The sequence below is a fragment of the Cynocephalus volans genome, chromosome 10 (genome assembly GCF_027409185.1).
Source record: "Cynocephalus volans isolate mCynVol1 chromosome 10, mCynVol1.pri, whole genome shotgun sequence".
NCBI lineage: Eukaryota > Metazoa > Chordata > Mammalia > Dermoptera > Cynocephalidae > Cynocephalus > Cynocephalus volans.
This window is the reverse complement of record NC_084469.1, coordinates 24800518-24819144: the sequence shown is the minus strand read 5'-3', so window position 1 is coordinate 24819144 and position 18627 is coordinate 24800518. Positions and strand designations below refer to the sequence as shown.

General features: G+C 37.3%; 1 protein-coding gene across 6 annotated transcripts in view; it reads left to right on the top strand.

The window, feature by feature from the left end:
• The window catches only part of NF1 (neurofibromin 1), a 228507-nt gene that overhangs the window by 22042 nt on the left and 187838 nt on the right, over nucleotides 1-18627 (top strand). The window lies entirely within an intron of this gene.

Genomic DNA, 18627 nt, shown 5'->3' with positions numbered 1-18627 from the left:
CAATCTACGGAAGTCTTTTCATCTTGCAAAACTGAAATCCATTAAACAACAACTTCCCATTCTTTCATCCCTCCAACCCCTGGCAACCACCATTCTACTTCTGTCTCTATTAATTTCACTACTCTAAGTAGCTCATATAAATGGAATCATACAGTGTTTGTCTTTTTATGACCAGCTTATTTCGCTTTCCATAATGTCCTCAAGGTTCATCCACATTGTAGCATATATTAGAATTTCCTTTCTTTTCAAAGCTGAATAATAATATTCCATTATATGTATATAACAAATTTGTTTATCCACTCACCCATTAGTGTGAATAATGCTGCTGTGAACCTGGGTGTGCAAATATCTCTTCAAGACCCTGCTTTCAATTCTTTTGGATATTTACCTAGAAGTGGAATTGCTGGACCATATGGTAATTCTGTTTTTAATGTTTTGAGGAATTACCATACTGTTTTCCATAGCAGCCACACTATTTTACGTTCCCACCAACAGTGTACAAGGGTTTCAGTTTTTCCACATCCTTACTAACACTTTTTATTTTCTGTCTTTTTTGATAGTAGTAATGAGTGAGGTGGTTTTTCTGACTTATTAATTTTACATGTTTGTTTTGAAATGTAAGTATTCAAAGCTATAAATTTATTAAATACTGCTTTAGTTGTATCCCACAAGTTTTGACAATTGGCTTTTCATTATTTTTCAATTTTAGGTATTTTCTGTTTTCCATTATGATTTCTCATATTACCCAGAGTGTTTCTTGATTTTCAGAAGTTTTCCTAGTTATCTTTTGGTTATTAATTTCTATCTTAATTGTATTGTGGTCACTGAATATGGTTTGTATGCTACTAGTACTTTCATGTTGGAACTTTGTGTTACGGATTTGAGCATATTGTATTAGTTATTTATTGCTATGTCCCAAATTATTCCAAAGTGTAGCAGTTTTAGACAGAAAGATTTTATTTATTTATGTTTGGCTGCTGGCCGGTATGGGATCTGAACCCTTGACCTGAAAGATTCATGTCATAAAGTTTCTGCGTGTCCAAAATTTATTAGTGGCTTAGTTGGGTGTTTCTGGCTCAGAGTCTTTCATGAAGTTGCAGTCAAGCTCTTGACTGGGACTGTAGTAATCTGAATACTTGATTGGGGCTAGAGCATTCGCTTCTAATTAAATTCACTTCTGAAGCTGTCGGCAGGAGGCCTCCGTTTTTTGCTGACTATTTGCGACAGGTCTCAGTTCCTTTCCATGTGGGCCTCTCCATAGGACTTCCTTCCATTCTCCTGTTTAAGGTTGGCTGCTTGCTAGACCAGGTTTGCAGTTGTCATCCTGGGTTCTCCCTTCATTATTGTTTTGGAAATTCCCATTGCTTCTCCCTTGTGTTGATTTCCCTGTTTTGTAGATCTCATTAATTTAGAGCATATCCTCCACTAGCCTGCTGAAAAAAAGGTGCAGAGGAGATAAATTTTGAGACCTTGTATGTTTGAGAATGTCTTTATTCTTACCTTTTTATTATTTGATAATTTGTCTAGGTATTAAGATCTAGTATGAAAATAATTTTTTTCTCAGAATTTTGAAAGCATTTCTCCATTGCCTTTTAGTTTATCACTGAGATTGTTGCTATTCTGGTCCCCAACTTTGTTAGCAACCTGTTTATTTTTTCTTTTCTAGAAGTCCATGGGATTTTTTTCCCCCAATGTCCTTGCTATTTTGTAATTTAATAATAACATACTTGAGTACCAAATGGGTCTTTTTCAGTTTGGAGACTCATGCTTTTCAGATCTGGGAAATGTACTGTATTATTTCTTTGGTAATGTCTTCCTTCCATGTCTTATTTTTTTCTCTTCCCTTTTTTATATTTTGGAATGGATTGATCATGTAGTTTTTTACACCTCTTTCTTTCATAGTCTGTGTCCTTTCTTTTGTTCTTTTTCCTGGAAAGAGTCTTGACTTTATCTTCCAACTCTTTCATGTTTTATTTTATCTGTCTGTGCAGAGTTAACACAGCAGGCCCGAGACTGTTATCCTTAGAATGGTATGCTTGCAAGGTTGGCCCTTGGTGGGTGTCTAGGAGCTTGGATTTTAGAAAGGTTCTTACCATTCCGCAATAAGAATGACTCATGGTGCTTAACACTGTGCATATAATGTGATTTATACTGAACGCCTGCTTTCCTTCTTGGTGTCTGGAATTGTGGTGTGTTCTAGGCAAATGGTGCCCCCCAATAAAAATCCTGAGCAGTAAGTCTCTAAAGAACTTACCTGGTAGACAGTATTTCACATGTGTTGTCACAGCTCATTGCGGGAGGAATTTAGTATGTCCTGTGTGACTCCACTGGGAGAGGACTCTTGGAAGCTTGTGCTTGTTTCTTCTGGACCTTGCCCCATTTTCACTTTTCTTTTTGCTGATTTTGCTTTATATCCTTTTGCAGGAATAAATCATTGTGACTGTGACTGTATTCTGAGTGTGTGTGTTTTTCTAGTGAACCACTGAACCTGTGGATGGTTTTGTGAACTCTTAGCATACTGTCATATTTAACATTCTGAATATTCTTTTTTGTACTTTATTCTCTACCTGTTCTCTTTATTTTAAAAATAGTGTTCTTTAAAATTTTTTTCTAATGTCATTTCAGATATTAATAATTAACCTTTTTTTTTTTTGAAGTTTTCTTCTCATTCCTGCATTGTCTTTTTTCTCCAAACTAATTTGTGTTTACTTGGTTCCCTTTCTTTCAGGTTAACAGGCATTCCTTATGCATGGTGATTCCAGGCTCTCTGTTCTCACTTTAAATATCTGTTCTTAAATCTATTTTTAAAAAATTTATTTATTATTATTATTATTATTTTACATTGAAAGGTGTTATTGCAGAGCAGTTGCAGGGCTAAGGGGATGGAGGTGAAGGAGACTAGCTGGCCTGGTTCTGAAGGGCAGGGGGCAGGGCTGAGGCTCTTGGCTCCCCAGCCCCGGCTTGGGAACCCGGGGGTCTTCTGTGGAGTCTCAGTTGACTTCAGGCTGGATTTGGACACTGGGGGTGGGGCATGACTGAGGTCCTTGGGCCTCCCTCACTCTGGCTTGGGAGCCTGGAGGCTTCCAGCTCTTTTAGGTTTTATAGGTATTCTTTGTTGGTATTAGACCTTTACTGGTTAATATCAGAACTTTGTCTCTGATCTGTGGGTGTTTTGTTTTTTCTTTCAGTTCTGTGTTGGATTATTAGCTACTGAACTCTGCACTGGAACTAATTTGTTGTCCTTTGCTTACTTCTAAAATGTGGGAATTTCCTGTGGGGACCAGCACTTGAGCCCTGTGGTAGAGCTAAATTGCTGCTTTGCTGCTCATTCCCTGGGGAAGGGTTTTTGTGCAGCTCAGGTTTTAATTGTTGACCTTTTAAGCACTTCCAGGTCCTGTGAGGTCTAATACACCTGGGTTGCATGGAAACTCTTGTCTGGGCCTAAGTCTTTTCAGCAAACTGCACCCCCTGCAGTTCTATAATCCTGACCAGTCTCCACTAAGTGCTCTTGTGCTGATTGGAGGGCAGATCAGCTGTCCATGCTGTGCCCCAATGTTCCCTCGGTGGGTCTGTCTTCCCCACCCCACACTCCAAACACTTCCCATAGGATGGGCCATGCTTTGGTCCCTTGCGATGACTTATCGGCCTCTGAGTGGTTCCTTTTTTCAGTTGTCTGTGGCTTCTTGCTCTTATGTGGGTCTATGGGAACCCTGTTGGTGGTTTTGCTGGTCTGGGGGCTACCAAGGCCCTCTTCTCCCCTGCAGCCTCCAAGCAACTTCATACGAAGGGCACAGCAGTGGCTTTTGCCAGCTCTTGCTCTGTGTGCTCACTAGAGCTGGTCTTGAAATGGCTGGGGCCTGAAACTGTCAGAGTGGTCCCTTCTTTCTCTCATTGTGGCTTCTCCCACCTTCATGAACTCCATAGGTTTCTCCTCCTCTTCCCCTGAGCTCTAACGGCCCCAGCTTGGCAATCTGCTTTTTAGTAGTTGTAAATTGGTTGGTTGTGGGAGAGAGTGATGCTGGGAACTGTCTATTCCACCATCTTTATCTCTCTGTTTTTAAATCTTAAGTGTTCTTAACCACACGCATGCACATACACAAAAGGTGATGTGAGGTGATGGATGTGTTAATTAACTTGTCATTTCACAATGTATATCAAATCATCATGTTGTATACCTTAAATATATACAATGTTAATTTTTCTATTATATCTCAATAAAGCTGGAAAAAACAAAGTCTACTCTTAAATGTCAGATAATTGGAAGCTTGTGTGCATGGGCTTTATTGTACAGTAAGTTGGTGGAGAGGTAACTTTATTGTTGGAGGCCCTCCAAATATAGTTCTTTTCTTTGAGCATCTAGTTTCTCCAGGAAAATATTGCTTACTTGGCTAGTTGCCTGGGAAGATAATATGTCTTGTTCCAGGATTTAGAGAGCTAGATGAAGGGAAGAGGCTGGTGTTTTATGGTATGGAGATTCCCTCCCATTGAAGAATAGGATTATTGTGGAAATATTATTTTACAGTCAAGTTTGTAAAATACAGTATAGGTGAAGGAAATGGTTGATTGGTCTGTTCTTCTGAAATCACCAAACTGTAGACTAGGTGGTAGACTAGCAGAGACCACCTGTTGTTCTTGGACCACAGTCTGAGGAACACTGCCCTAGGTAATAAAAAGGTAGTGTCGCATAGGAGAGGCAGTGTAACACACTGGTTCATTCTTTTACTCAGCAATCATTTATTAATTGTGTTTTAAAACTCCAAACCACAGGGGATAAGACAGGTTACAAGAAAGAAACCTTCCCTGCTCCCATGGAATTTATACTCTAGCATGAGTGATGGATATTAAGTAATTTATCATCTAGTTATTACAGTTGTTATACGAACCATATAGGATAGGTAAAGGAGGCTCACACAGATGTATGAGAAACCTGCTCTGGGGTTCAGGAATGGCATTGCTGAAAGTACGGATGAGCAAAGCGGTGGGAGAGTAAGAGGAGAGTGGCAGAGACAGAGACTGAGAGATTGATCAGGATAATGATAATTGTGGGATTAAATGGAGGTGTATAAGGTGTTTAGTGCCTGATACTTGTGCTCAATAAGTGTTAACTGATAATTATTTTATAGGAATACTATTATATTGGTTGATCATGTAGAAGACCCCTAGTGGTTAATTTATAAAGACAAAAGTTTTGTGTCAACTGTACAATAAAACAGTCTACCCATGGAATCATTTATCACTAAAACAATTACTTATGGTATAGAAATTTTGGTGTTTCAAAAGTATTGTTAGAGCAATCCCTCTTCTGGGTGTATACCCAAAGGAGATGAAATCACCACCTCATAAAGATATCTGCACACTCGTGTTTATTGCAGCATTATTCACAATAGCTAAGATATGGAAATGACCTAAGTGTCAGTCAACAGACAAATGGATAAAGAAAAAAAAAGGAGGATATCCTACCATTTGCCACAACATGTGTGGACCTGGAGGACATTGTGCTGAGTGAAGTAAACTGGACAAAGAAAGAAAAATATTGCATAATCTCACTTACATGTGGCATACAAAAAAAAAAAAAAAGGTCAAATATACAGAGATAGGGAATAAAACAGTAGTTACCATGGGCAGGGATGGGAGTGGGGGGGAGGAATTGGAGCGATGTAGGCCAAAGGATACGAAGTAGAGATATGTAGGATGAACAATTTGAGAAATGTAATGCACAACATGAGGACTATTGTTAATAAAGTTGTATTAGGAATTTTCATTAAATAAGTAGATTTTAGCAGCCTTTTCACACACAAAAAAGTAACTGTGAGATATGTTAATTTGCTTCACTGTAGTAACCATTTTATTATCTATATGTATCCTATAACATCATGTTGTAACCTCAAATATACACAATATACACAATAAAATTTATTTTTTTAAAAAAAGTGTTGCTGGGGCAGAGTTCAAGCTTAACTTCTTAACAGTTTTATCTCTAGCATGCATCATAGTGCCTGATACATTTTTTTTAGTTTTGTTTCTATTTGTTCCTTTTTTTTTTTTAGTATCTGAAATGTTTATCAGAAATTCCAGGTAACCTAGAGACATCAAAGAAGGATTTGTTATTTCAGATATGAGAAATACTCTTTTTTTCCCCCCAGCCTTACTGTGGTGTTTGATGGTGTTTCTTCAATGGAATCATAAATGGTCTTTTGATTAGAATTTTTTTATACCCTTTTTGTATACCCTTTCTATAACCAGCAGGGATCTGTTGGGATGAAGTTTTATTTTTCTTTTCTTGTGGATCTGCAATTGGTGCTCTCTCAACTTCCATCACTTAGAATTGCAATGTCTTAGTTACCTGTTGCTGCAAAACAAAATAACTCGAAACAATAGCTTAAAATAACAGACATTTATAATCTCACAGCTTCTGTGGGTCAGGTATATGGAAGTGGCTTAGCTGGGTGCCTCTGGTGCAGGGTCTCATGAGGTTGAAGTCAAGCTGTTGGCTGGGGCTACAGTTGTCTGAAAGCTTGACTGGGGGGGTATATGTGCTTACAGGTTCACTCACGTGATTGTTGGCAGGAGAACTTAGTTCCTTACCATGTGGACCTTTCCATAGATTGCCTGAGTGTCTTCATGACATGGCCATTGATGTCCTATAGAACAGGTGGTTTGAGAGAGAGCAAGCCAGTCCAAGATGAAAGCCTCCGTCTTTTATAACCTCATCTCAGAAGAGACACATCGTCACTTTTGCTGTATTCTATTAGTTACAAAGACTAGCCCTGGTTCAAATGTAAGAGGTGTGACTGTCAGGAGGCATGTTTCATTGGGGCACCATCTTGTAGGCTGGCTGTCCCACACTCCCATCAGTGGGACCAACTTCTTCCAGACCAGTGGATTGGTTGTATTTAGTAGTATAGGTTAATTAAACTAGTACTTGATTTATATTTGTATCTTGTTTCTCTTGTAAAGTGAGGTTTCCCACGTTTCTGAGCTTATTAGTTTGGTATTTTTGCTACTTCATTGTTTTTGCTTTCTTCATTTTCTCTTCTTTGTCCTTTTTACTGTATATTTCTCATATTTATCCAGGAAATAATAGCTCAGTGTTTTCCTGAGATACTTAGTACTTTCAACTTAAACTTGGGGGTACCACAGAAACTTTATGAAGCACAGATGCCATCCTCATTGTGTGTTGGCTTCAACACCCCATAATGTTTCCCTACCCCACTCCCACCCAGTGTGGACATCGTCCTTATCCTGCTCAGGCTCGGACACCTTACCTGGTGCTGCTTCCCTGTGTGGATATCCTCTCTCGCCCTGCTTGAACTCTCTGCTGGGATACTCTTTGCCACCATGCAGAGGCCCAGCACAGTCTTAGCTGGGTCCCACTCTCCTTTCTCTTCATCCCACTTAATCTTTGACACCCCACTCGGGGCTGTCCTCCTTATGGACTCCTTCCTTATCCCATTTGGGTTCTGACACCCTATGTGGTCTGCTGTCCCATGTAGATACCCTTTTCATCCTACTTGGACTCTAATACCCTGTGCCTGGCTACTCTCTGCAGGGGTGTCTCTCCTTACCCCATTCATGCTCTAACATCCTTTGCTGAACTGTCTGTTACATGTTGACACCTTCTTCATCCTGCTCATGCTCCATTTCCTCCATGCTAGTGCCTTCCTCATTCTGCTTAGACTCCTACATCTCCCCTCCCCCAACATACCCACAGATGCTTACCTTGCTCTGCTTCACCTAGTGGCTTTTGTACTGAATGACTGATTATACAGAAAGGAGAGGAGAAGAAAAGGGAGAGCCAGCATTTTTTATGAGAACAGTGTTATCCAAGTTTATGTTTGACAGAAACAAATCTTCTGCCTTGCAGTAGACATCTGGTGAATCTAGGAAGGGCATTTGGGAATCTGCTTTTGGAGCTTCAGTAGTAGTTGGGACTACTGGTATAAATAGATTCTTTATTTGTGAATTGGATATAAATAGGTTCTTTATTTGCGAATCAGAGGCTTCTATGTATGAAAAACTTGGGTAGTTTGTAAGTTCAGAGTAGTAGAAAGGGAAGAAACTAAAAAGTGTTTAGGGAAGGATGATGTTGGAACTCACTTCTTGGCAAAACTGGTTTGGTTCATGCTAATCACCTTGCCCACAAATGTCTTTATGGCATCCATATTTTGGCTACCCCAAGAGGTTCGCTACAGTCCTCCGCTCTACCAACTGAGCTACCGAAGGAATTATGGCATCCATATTTTGAAAAAACTTAATTATATGTTTTATGAGCTCAATATTAAATTTCAGAATGTTGTCACAGTGTTTCCCTAACTTTAGTCATTAGTGTGCTATCAGTTTAGTCATATCCTATATCATTTACTTAGCTTAAGAACTTTAAGTTGGCTTACCTTTTTCATTTAACCTTGTACAAGGAGTAATATCTTTGTAATCCTAGGTTTGATTGCTAATTATATATTTTAAATCACATGTTAAAATGAAAGTAAAACTTAAAAATTTTAAAGTTCATTAGGTGCCCTGTAAAGTCATATTACATACTAGAGGTACAGAATCTACTTTGGGAAATGTGCTACTTTAACCAGTATTAATATTTGATACATTTTCCTAATTTATGTTTGTTACCTGGTATCTAGAGCTGATGTGCTTGGGTGCTTTTCCCCCAGTATAATTTTTTCCTTTGCTTTTTCTCTCATTTAGATTAAAACTTTTATATTAAGTGAATTTTAATATAATCCCCACCCCCATCATGGTCTGTGGGGCCTTTTAGAAACTGATTAGAATGTACACAGAGGCAAAAATTTTAGCCTGTGACCTTTTGAAGAATTTTCTGAGTGAAACTAGAAACAGATTATCCATTGTTCACAGACTGCTTTGCTTGATGTTATGCCTTCTTTTGCTAAATCCTCTTATTTGTTGAAATCTTGTATCTTAAGTAGCTAATAGTTTGTTAATAGAGATCATAATTCAAGGTGATTATTTTTCTCCTTGCGGTTTAGGCCCTTTACATTTCTTCCATTATATCCAAAGATTTCTATAAGGTAGCATGAAATGTTTAAGAGTTTAATTCAGTTTTACCTAATTGTGAAAGTAATACATCCTAATTAATAAGAAAAATTCATAAAAGTAAAAGAAAAGAAAAAAAATCTCATTCTTCTCAAATATAATGACCTTATCTTTTAAAATTTTTATTCAAGTATTTTTCCTGTACTCCAGGCTTAATTATTTCCTTATATGTGTTCCAATAGTACTTTTTTGTGTGTGAACAATGTAGAGTCACAAAAATAATCTATTTTTATTTTGCACTTTAAAAATTATTAGTGAGATGAGCATTTTTTCATATATTTACTGACCACTCATCTTCTTTGAATTTCTTCATATTTCTTCAACAGTTTTTCCATTAAATAGTCTTATTAATAGATAAGACGACCTTATTTATTAGTTATGCAAACCTTTTGGTAGCTAGTTGCAATTCTTTTACTCCCTGTTGTTTCTTTGTCAATAGTGTCTTTTTCTTACAGAATTTATTCATAGTTATGTAGGCAAATATATCAGTGTTTTTTCTTTATTGCTGCTGTGTTTTTATCTTGCTTAAGAAAGTCTTCCCCACTCCAGTATTATGAAATTATTCTCTAATATTTGTCCTAATAGTTTTATGGCATCATTTTATTTACTAATTCATTTTTTTTACCACTGATTTTTTTTTTTTTAAATGATACTTTATTATGTTTATCTTATTTATTTATTTATTTTTTTGTCGTTTTTTCATGACCGGCACTCAGCCCGTGAGTGCACTGGCCAGTCCCATATAGGATCCGAACCCGCGGTGGGAGGTGCTCCCAGCGCCGCACTCTCCCGAGTGCGCCACGGGCTCGGCCCTTACCACTGATTTAAAATACTGTCTATCATATTAATTTTTATATACATACTAATATCTGTTCTGTCACTGTAATTAGGTTATATTTTATACTTATAATGTACAGGTTTTGTTATGAGTTTAATAGTATGTTTAAGTATGTGATAATGCAAGTCTTCTCTTGTTCTTTTTCAGAAATTTCTTTGGTATTCTTACAAATTTATTCTTTCAAATGAACTTGAGAATTAGCTTGTTATTTTAAATAAACTCCCCCTTCCAAGTCTTTTATAATATCTCACTACTTCTCTACTCTTATTAGCTTAATTTAAGATACTATCCTCTCTCGCCTAGGCTATCTTCTAAGATATAGTAGCAAGAAGATTCTTTTTAAAACATAGATCATGTCACTCTTGCTTAAATCCCTGCAGTGTCTTCTTTCCCTCTCTTTTGGTTATTTATTGCTATATGATAAGCCACTCCAAAGTTTTGTAGCCTAAAAACCACCATTTTATTTTGCTCATAATTTTTGTGGGTGGGTCAGGAATTCATGACAGGTTCAGCTGGGCAGTTGGTCTCTGTTTCACATGGTGTTAGCTTAGGCTGGAGAATCCCTTCCAGTATGGCTTCTTCAGTCACATATCTGGCATCTCGGTGCTTCTTGGCCTCTTTTGTCACAATGGCATCTCACTCTTCAGAATTTCTGCATGTGACCTGGGCTTCTTACAACATGGTAGTCTCAAAGTAATTACATTCTTTACATGGCAACTGGCTTCCAGGACAAGGGAAATAAAAACTGTCATACCAATTAAGGGCTGTGCCTGGAAGTGGTGCAGTGTGCCTTCTGCCATATTTTATTGGTCAGGATAGTCACTGGACCTGCTAGATGCAAGGAGATGGACAAATAGATTCTACTTCTTGGTGGGGATGTGGCAAAGTCTCATTGCCGGAAAGCATGTGGGATGAGAGATACTGTGACCATATTTGGAAAATGTAATCTGCTGCGTCATCAAACTCAAAATAAATTTGAAGCTCTTAAAGTGGCCAACAAGGCTTTTCCTAATCTGACCCCTGCTTTCTCTCCTATTTCCTATATTTTCCTCTTTTGTTCCATGTTTTCCACAGTTTGTTTCTTCACGTCCAACAGAAAGCACCTCTGCTTTGTATTGCTGTTAAATGTTTACCTGGTTAGGCCAGACTCATCTAAATAATCTCCCTTTTGATGAACTCAAACTCAACTGATTAGGGACCTTAATTACACCTACAAAGTTCCTTTTACCATATAATGTAACAATCATGAGAGTGATATCCTATCATATTTGCAAGTCCTTCTCACACTCAAAGGAGGGGACTATACAAGGGTGTATATGCGAGGGAGTGGGACTCTTGGGGACCATCTTAGTAGTCATCAGCAGGGTTGTCAGTGAATACGTGAGAGTGCCCAAGAGGAACTAACTGTGTTCAGGGAGAAGAGAGGCTAGGGCAGAATTTCAGAATTATTGGTACTTGAGAGTACATTTATTCATCTTTGTGTTCACAGCTGGCACATAGTAGATATTAAATAAATGTTTATTAGAATCCTTCTCTGAACTCATATTTTAACAAATTGATGTATAATTTACATATGATAAAAATCCATTTTTTAAAGTGTATAGTCTGAATTTTGGCAAATGCATACATTTGTATAACCATCACTACAGTCAAAATATACCATGTTTCATCACCTAAAAATTATCCTCGAACCCCTTTCATCAGGAGAGGAGGTGGTGGCAAATCCTGAGGGGCACATCTGTTGTCTTGCAGGGGAAAGCCTTCTGAGTCTTCTTTAAACAAGTGTGTGGAGTGCCTGCTGTTAGTAGGCAGCACTGGGCCACTTCTGTAGACTTGAGAGTTCAGGAGAATCCGGGGATACCAGATTTTTGGGAGCACCAACCCAGATGTTTCCATTCCATTAGTCAGAGTCTTGTTCTTTCTCAGCCAGGGTCCTGATCTTAACAGCTGACATGTTTGGGAGTTTAACCTTCTTTGAAGCCCAGCATATATAGATAGAGATGGAGAAAGATATACATCAATAGGGATAGAGATGGAGATAGATATCTCTGACATTGTATATAAACGGATGAATCACAATTAAGTGCTGGTTCTGGCCCTTAGGCTTCTCTGTCCTCTTGCTGTAGGAGATAGTCTCTTTGCATGTTTCCAGAGAGACACTCTGGCTTTCAAACTTAAGCTTTCAATTGGCAATCACCTTTTTTTTTTTTTTTTTTAAATTATATTTCCACCCAGAACTCAAAGAGTTTAGAAATATTCATCTAAATCCATTGTTTGGTAGTTACTATTTCTTTTTCATTGCCAGCTTTAGAATCCCATCTTAGCATCTGCTACCAACTGCTGTGGAAGCCAGGATGTTTATTAAGGTGTTCCTTTGGGGTCAACACCTGGGACAAAGAAACATTGAGCAGATACACAATTCATGGTTCAGTGTAGGCCCAGCATTAGTTTTGGGCAATCCCCGTGGGAGCTCTGGAGCTAGAATGGTCTTTCTGAGTTGTCCAAATTGGGCTGAGGTGTCCAGGCCTTTATGAGGATATTTCAAAAAGTTCGTAAGATTCACTGGATGTGGGCTACCGGGAAAGGATGGGACCTTGGGCAGGGCTGTTCTCTGCAGGGAGGCAATCCCTGAAGGGCTGATTGACAGCACTCCCAGCAGTGAAGGCAAGTCCTTCCTTGAAGGCGGAGCTGGGCAGCACCTAAGAGTCTGCCACAATTCCTCAGTATCTGCTAAATGACCAATTTGTTTTTGTTTTTTAATTATCATTATGAATTTACAGATTGTAAATCCACATATTTAGCAAACTTTCTGTTGACTTATACTTACAGAAAAGTATACAGATTGTAAATACACAGCTCAAAAAATGTTCACAAAGTAAACGCACCAGTGTAACCAGTACTCAGATCAAGAAGTCAAACAATACTGGCAATCCAGAAGTCCCCCTTTCCCCTTGTTCTTCCTTCCAGTCACTACTACCTTCCAAGGATCTCTACTATCCTGACTTGTAAAATTGTAGGATGAATTTAGCATGTTTTTGAAATTTATATAATATGATTGTACAGTATATCTTTTGTTCTGACCTGTGTCCCTCAGTATTATATTTGTGAAATTAAGCTTACACTTGTAAGTCATTTATTCGCATTGCTGTATCAATTTTCCTTTGTATGAATATACCACTTTTTATTTTTAAACTGTTTCTGCTGTTGATAGACATTTGGATTGTTTCCAGTTTTTGGAAATTATTTTAAAAAAGTGCTGCTATAAACATTGTTGTACACGTCTTTTAGTCAAAACATGTACACATTTCTGTTGAGCATATACCTAGTGAAATCACTGAGTGTGTGTATGTTTAGTTTTAGCAGATAATGCCTGTTTCCAAGGTAGTTACTGATTTACACTCCTACCAGTACTGTATAAGAGTTGCTGTGGCTTGACCCTGTTTGTGGAGGATATATAAACTCCAGGGCTTACAACTGAGAATTGTGTGTATTCACTAATGTCCCTTCACTATCAGGCTCTAAACTCTAATCTTTTGTCTTCTTGAGGCTGCAAAACTTTCAAACTCCTCTGCTTTTCAGAAGTTTTTGGCTTAGCCTTTTACCCTCTTCTACCCACTTATGCATTTGATACCCCCTCATGTCTTCAGTTTTGTCACTTCAGCCCTCAGTGACTATCAGATGATTGTTACTCTTTCTCTCAACAGAGATACTTTGCCTGGGAAAAGCCTATTTCTCAATCTCTTTTTGTGATCAGATTCTACAAATGCCCCAGGGAAAAAGCAGCTGCAGAAGATCACCTTACCTCACCATAGTCACCCCTTTTTGGAATCTTACCCTCTCTAGTCCTCATTCCTTCAGTACCTCTCTGAAATCTTTAAACAGATAATTTTTGTATTTCATCTTTTTTAAAAAAATAAGTTCAGGTGAGGAAGGTGTTGTTTTGCTGTAAATTACTCTATCCTACATGGAAGGAGAAGTAAATATTTAAACACATTTGATAGGTTTCAATAAATTAAAATTGCTGTCCTTAAAAATGTTCAAATTATTCCATTTTTGGCTGGTGGGAGCCTCTTTAAAATTTATTCTGGAGTCTTTTTTGACTTAACCTTTATTAGTCTGTGTTGCTACCTGGTATGACAAGATGTTCTAGGTTCATCACATGCCTTTTTACCTCATACATGGAATCAGCTATTTCCTAAAGGAGTCCTAATTTCTTTCACTGGGAGATGGTATTTCAAGATTACAGTGGGGTGGCAGTGTTTATTACTATGGGATTGGTCATTGTTTCTAGACATTTTCAGTGGATGGAGGTAGAAATATGTTTCATTAATGAAAATAAAATACATCGAGAGTTCATATAGATCCAATTCAAATTCAAGACTACAGGGTTTTTTACTTTACTATTCCTTTTAGCTCCCATACTGACAGTCTCAGTTTTCAATGATACCGGGAGTGATAGAATTAAAATATCACATCATTATTTATTTTCTTGATCCTGTAATACATATAGGATCAAGATTTATCTTCATTTTTTGTCCTTAGAGTATATTCCACTAGGAATGTATGGTCAACTTAATGTAATTTAAAATCACTTAGAATAGTTCTTCTCTTTGGGATTGTGCCATTAAAGAACAGGATACCAATGTCAGTTCATATGTTTATTCCTGATTTCTAGATTTGCTTTTTAAAATTTCGATTTAATTTTATGTCTATGTAAACTACATAGTCCTAAAATGAAATGTACAAAACACAAGGAATATGGATTCTATCCTTTCCACCTCTACTTTATTTCCTTTCAATCCCTAAAGGCAACCACTTAGTCATTTGCTTTTTTTACATTTTATGCTTCTGCTGCTTTGTTTTGTTTTGTTCTGTTTCTTAATATAAGAAGATATATTTCTATCTCCTCCCGCTTCTCCAAATGAATGGTAGCATACTGTTTATACTTTCTCTAACTTGGTCTTTGTTTTTTTGTTTTTTTTTTTTAACTTAAAGATATATTCTGGAAACTACTCCATAGTTTGACGAATTTGGACTCATTTTTGTTATATAGTTTTATATTACATTTATTTTTATTTAAGTGTCATTGTGTGGTCAGCACATATTTTGTTATTTAGAGTGGTTTGTGTATCAGTTAGAATTTAGTCATGGAAGCAGATTGTATAATGGGATAAGGAATTTATTATGGAAATAGAATGTATACAATTTTTTTTTTTTTTTTTTTTAAAGATGACCGGTAAAGGGGATCTCAACCCTTGGCTTGGTGTTGTCAGCACCACGCTCAGCCAGTGAGCGAACCAGCCATCCCTATATGGGATCCGAACCTGCGGCCTTGGTGTTATCAGCACCACGCTCTCCCGAGTGAGCCACGGGCCGGCCCAACTGTATACAATTTTGAGAGGACTGGCAAGGTGAAGATCTGGAAGGGGGAGTTGGATTATCAGCGAAGGAGACACTAACCAGATCCCTTAAATCAGTGGCAAAGGGCAGACAAGTCGGAGCTCTTAGGGAAATCTGAGAAGCTAAATATGTCCAGCCACTGAAGTGGGATTGTGAAGGAGGAGGTTGAAGGGATTCCTATGGGAAGCTCTTGCCACATGTAGCCATCACTTCTGTAGATTTGCAGCCAACCATCTGGTGGTGGGGTTAGGCTGCTATTGGTTAGCAAGGTGAGCACTAGTCAGGAGAAAGAGCTGGACGCAGAGCAGGAGAGAGAGAGAGTAAAAGCTGGAACTCTCTGGGCACCTCTCTTGCTGGGTGACTGTGAAAACCTTCAGAGAATAATAGTTGTGCTTCTTCATTTCAAACAAGTCTTGTACAAATTTCTTTTTAGGTTAACTTCAACTGAGAACCATACAGTGAATGGGATTCTGGGAAGGTGGTTTCCAGCTTAACAAAGTTGGCACAGCACACACCAGCACAATTTGTATTTTTGTTTTTTTGGTAACCATTATATTGATATCTTTATATAGTATTCTAATTTTCTTTTTTGAGGTATGTGTGTTATGTATTGGTTTTCTGTTATGAGCAATATTAAAATGAGCTAGTAACCACCTCTCTTCATCTCTTTCTTTCCCAGCATTTGGTATGAAATAATACCCTTTTATTCTCAGTTAATAACAATAAGACAATCATGAAGTATGTTCTTTTTATGTGTTCTCACTACCTTCTCCCCATTTTTGATAATTGTATCTACTTTATCAAGTATACTCATGTACTGCTTAATGACAAGAACACATTCTAAGAAATGCGTCATTAGGCAATTTTGTTGTTATGCGAACATCATAGAGTGTATTTATATAAACATAGATGGTATAGCCTATTTACACACCTAGGCTATATGATGTAGCCTATTTCTCCTAGGCTACAAACCTGTACTGCATGTTATTGTACTGAATACTGTAGGCAATTGTAACACAATTGCTATGATGTCACTAGGCAATATGAGTTTTTCAGCTCCATCATAATCTTATGGGACCACTGTGGTATGTGCAGTCTGTTGTTGCTGAAATGTTTTATGTGGCACATGACTGTACATATAGCAATTATATGATATGCTTTCTCCCTTATTACCAGCATTCTCAGTTCTTTTAGTAAATATATATTTAATGATTTCTATTAATGTGGATGTCTCTCCAGTTATTTTGTTCAGATGAAGCATATTCTGTAGCAGATCCCTCAGGAAAAGGTCAAGGGAACAGTATTTTGTGGGTTCTTACAGTTCAGAAGAGTTTGATTGTCACCATTATACTTGGAAGTCAGTTTGGCTGGATATAAAGTCCTAGGTTTACATTTTCTTCTTTGAGTATTTTGAATTTTCGTTATTCTCTTATCTTCTGACAAAGTTTTGTCAAAGTCTGATGACAGTCTAACTTTTGTTCCTTGTATAAGTACTTCCTCTTTCTGCCTGGATGTTCAAAGGATTATTTTTCTTGTTTACACAAGTTCAGTACTATTACTAAAATATATTCTGGTGTTGGTCATTCTGGATCAGTTTTTCCAGATGTGCAGTATGCCCTTTCAGTATATAGTTTCAAGTTTGTTATTTAATTTAAAAAAAAGTTTTCAGCAAAATTTTCTTGAATTCTAGTTTCTAATATTCATTCTGTTCCCTTGGTGTGGTTTCTTTCTTTGGTGACTCCTGTTAATACTTAATGTAATTCTTCTTTGCATATTTTCTTTGTCACTTTATTGCAAATCCTCATTATTTCATTTTTCAATTCTTTTTTATTTTATAACTTTCCTCCTCTTTTACTTTCTTATTTTCCTTAAAGCATTATCTTTTGTGTTAATTCACTGTTGTGTATCTTCTGGTTAGTCTTCATTTCCGGAATGAGATTTTTCCTTTTTTTCCTAATTCTTTTCTGAGTTATATCAACTTATTTCTATTTGTAATTCTAATTTGTTATTTCATATCCTTTGTCATTTTCTTAATTTCTCTTGGCTCATTTTGAAATAATAATTTATAGTTTTTAGTCTGTTGGTAGACATGTCTTTTTGTCATGTTTTCATTTTCTGTTATTCTGACTCTTATTCTTATGTTTTTCTGTCTCTTCTTTTATCTTATAATAACTTTACATATGATTTGACTGCAGTTCTCTTCTGTTGCGCATTTTTACGTAAAATTAGTTTTTCTGAATTGGTAGGAGGGAAGTGTAGGCCAGGATAGCTTTGTACCTTCCTGGTTCTATAGTTCACTCTTCTGTTGTTTTCAAGAAATTAAAAAAAATCTCAAGAAATTAACAAAATGGTCTCATTCTTTCACAGATCTCTTGGCCTTCTTCCTCTTTTTCACCCTTGTCTGGACATTTTTCTTTTGCTCCATTTTTTCCCTGTAGTCACTTTAGAGTTTAATCTCAGCAGTTTCTTCTTGTGTGGACTTCATCTTGGAAGGGTGCTTCTTCAGCTGGTTAGTGCTGTCCAGTAGGGAGTAATAGCTACATGTGTGGCTACTTAAAGTTAAATTTTAAGCAAGTTAAATAAAATCAAACATTTGGTTTCTCATCTGCACTAGCCATGTTTACAAGTGCTTAAAAGCCACATGTGGCTAGTGGCTACTGTATTGGACATTTCTGATATAGAATAATATCATTACCACAGAAAATTCTATTAACCAGTGATGGTTTAGAGTTTGTTTCATTCTCTTCAGACTTTATGGACGCTTTGCACTCATCTGCAAATTGCAGTGTGCAAACCCCCCACTCTGTTTTGGCTAATGTACCTGAATTGGCCTGCTTTGCTTTTCATTGAAGTTGTAATACAATTTTGGGATTCTCCTCTTGTCAGATGTGTCAGATCCTTCAGACATTTTTTCTCCCTCTGCTTTCTTTTGCATAGATGCTTGTGCCACACCAATTTTGTAACTGTAAGTGGTTTGTTCCTACTTGCTCATTTTGGGGGCTTTGTGGGGGGCCTTGTACCCTAATTTTGATGTAGATGTTGGCCTCATGTGAGTTTGTGGTTTTGCTATTCTACTTTCCCTGCTGTTTTGTTGGGGGGACTTGGGGAGAGTTACAAGCTGCATTGCAGCCACTATCATCTTCTAAAATCTCCTTTTTTGGCCTTTCAGATTCTTTTCCCTCCATATCTTTATAATTAACATTGTGTAATTCTGTAGCTTCTGTTCTGTGCCCCCTTCAATACCCTGAAAAAACCCTCTCCACTTTTATTTAGTATTTCTTTACTTTCAAATTAATCATCTGTTATTAACTGACTTAGCAAACTTG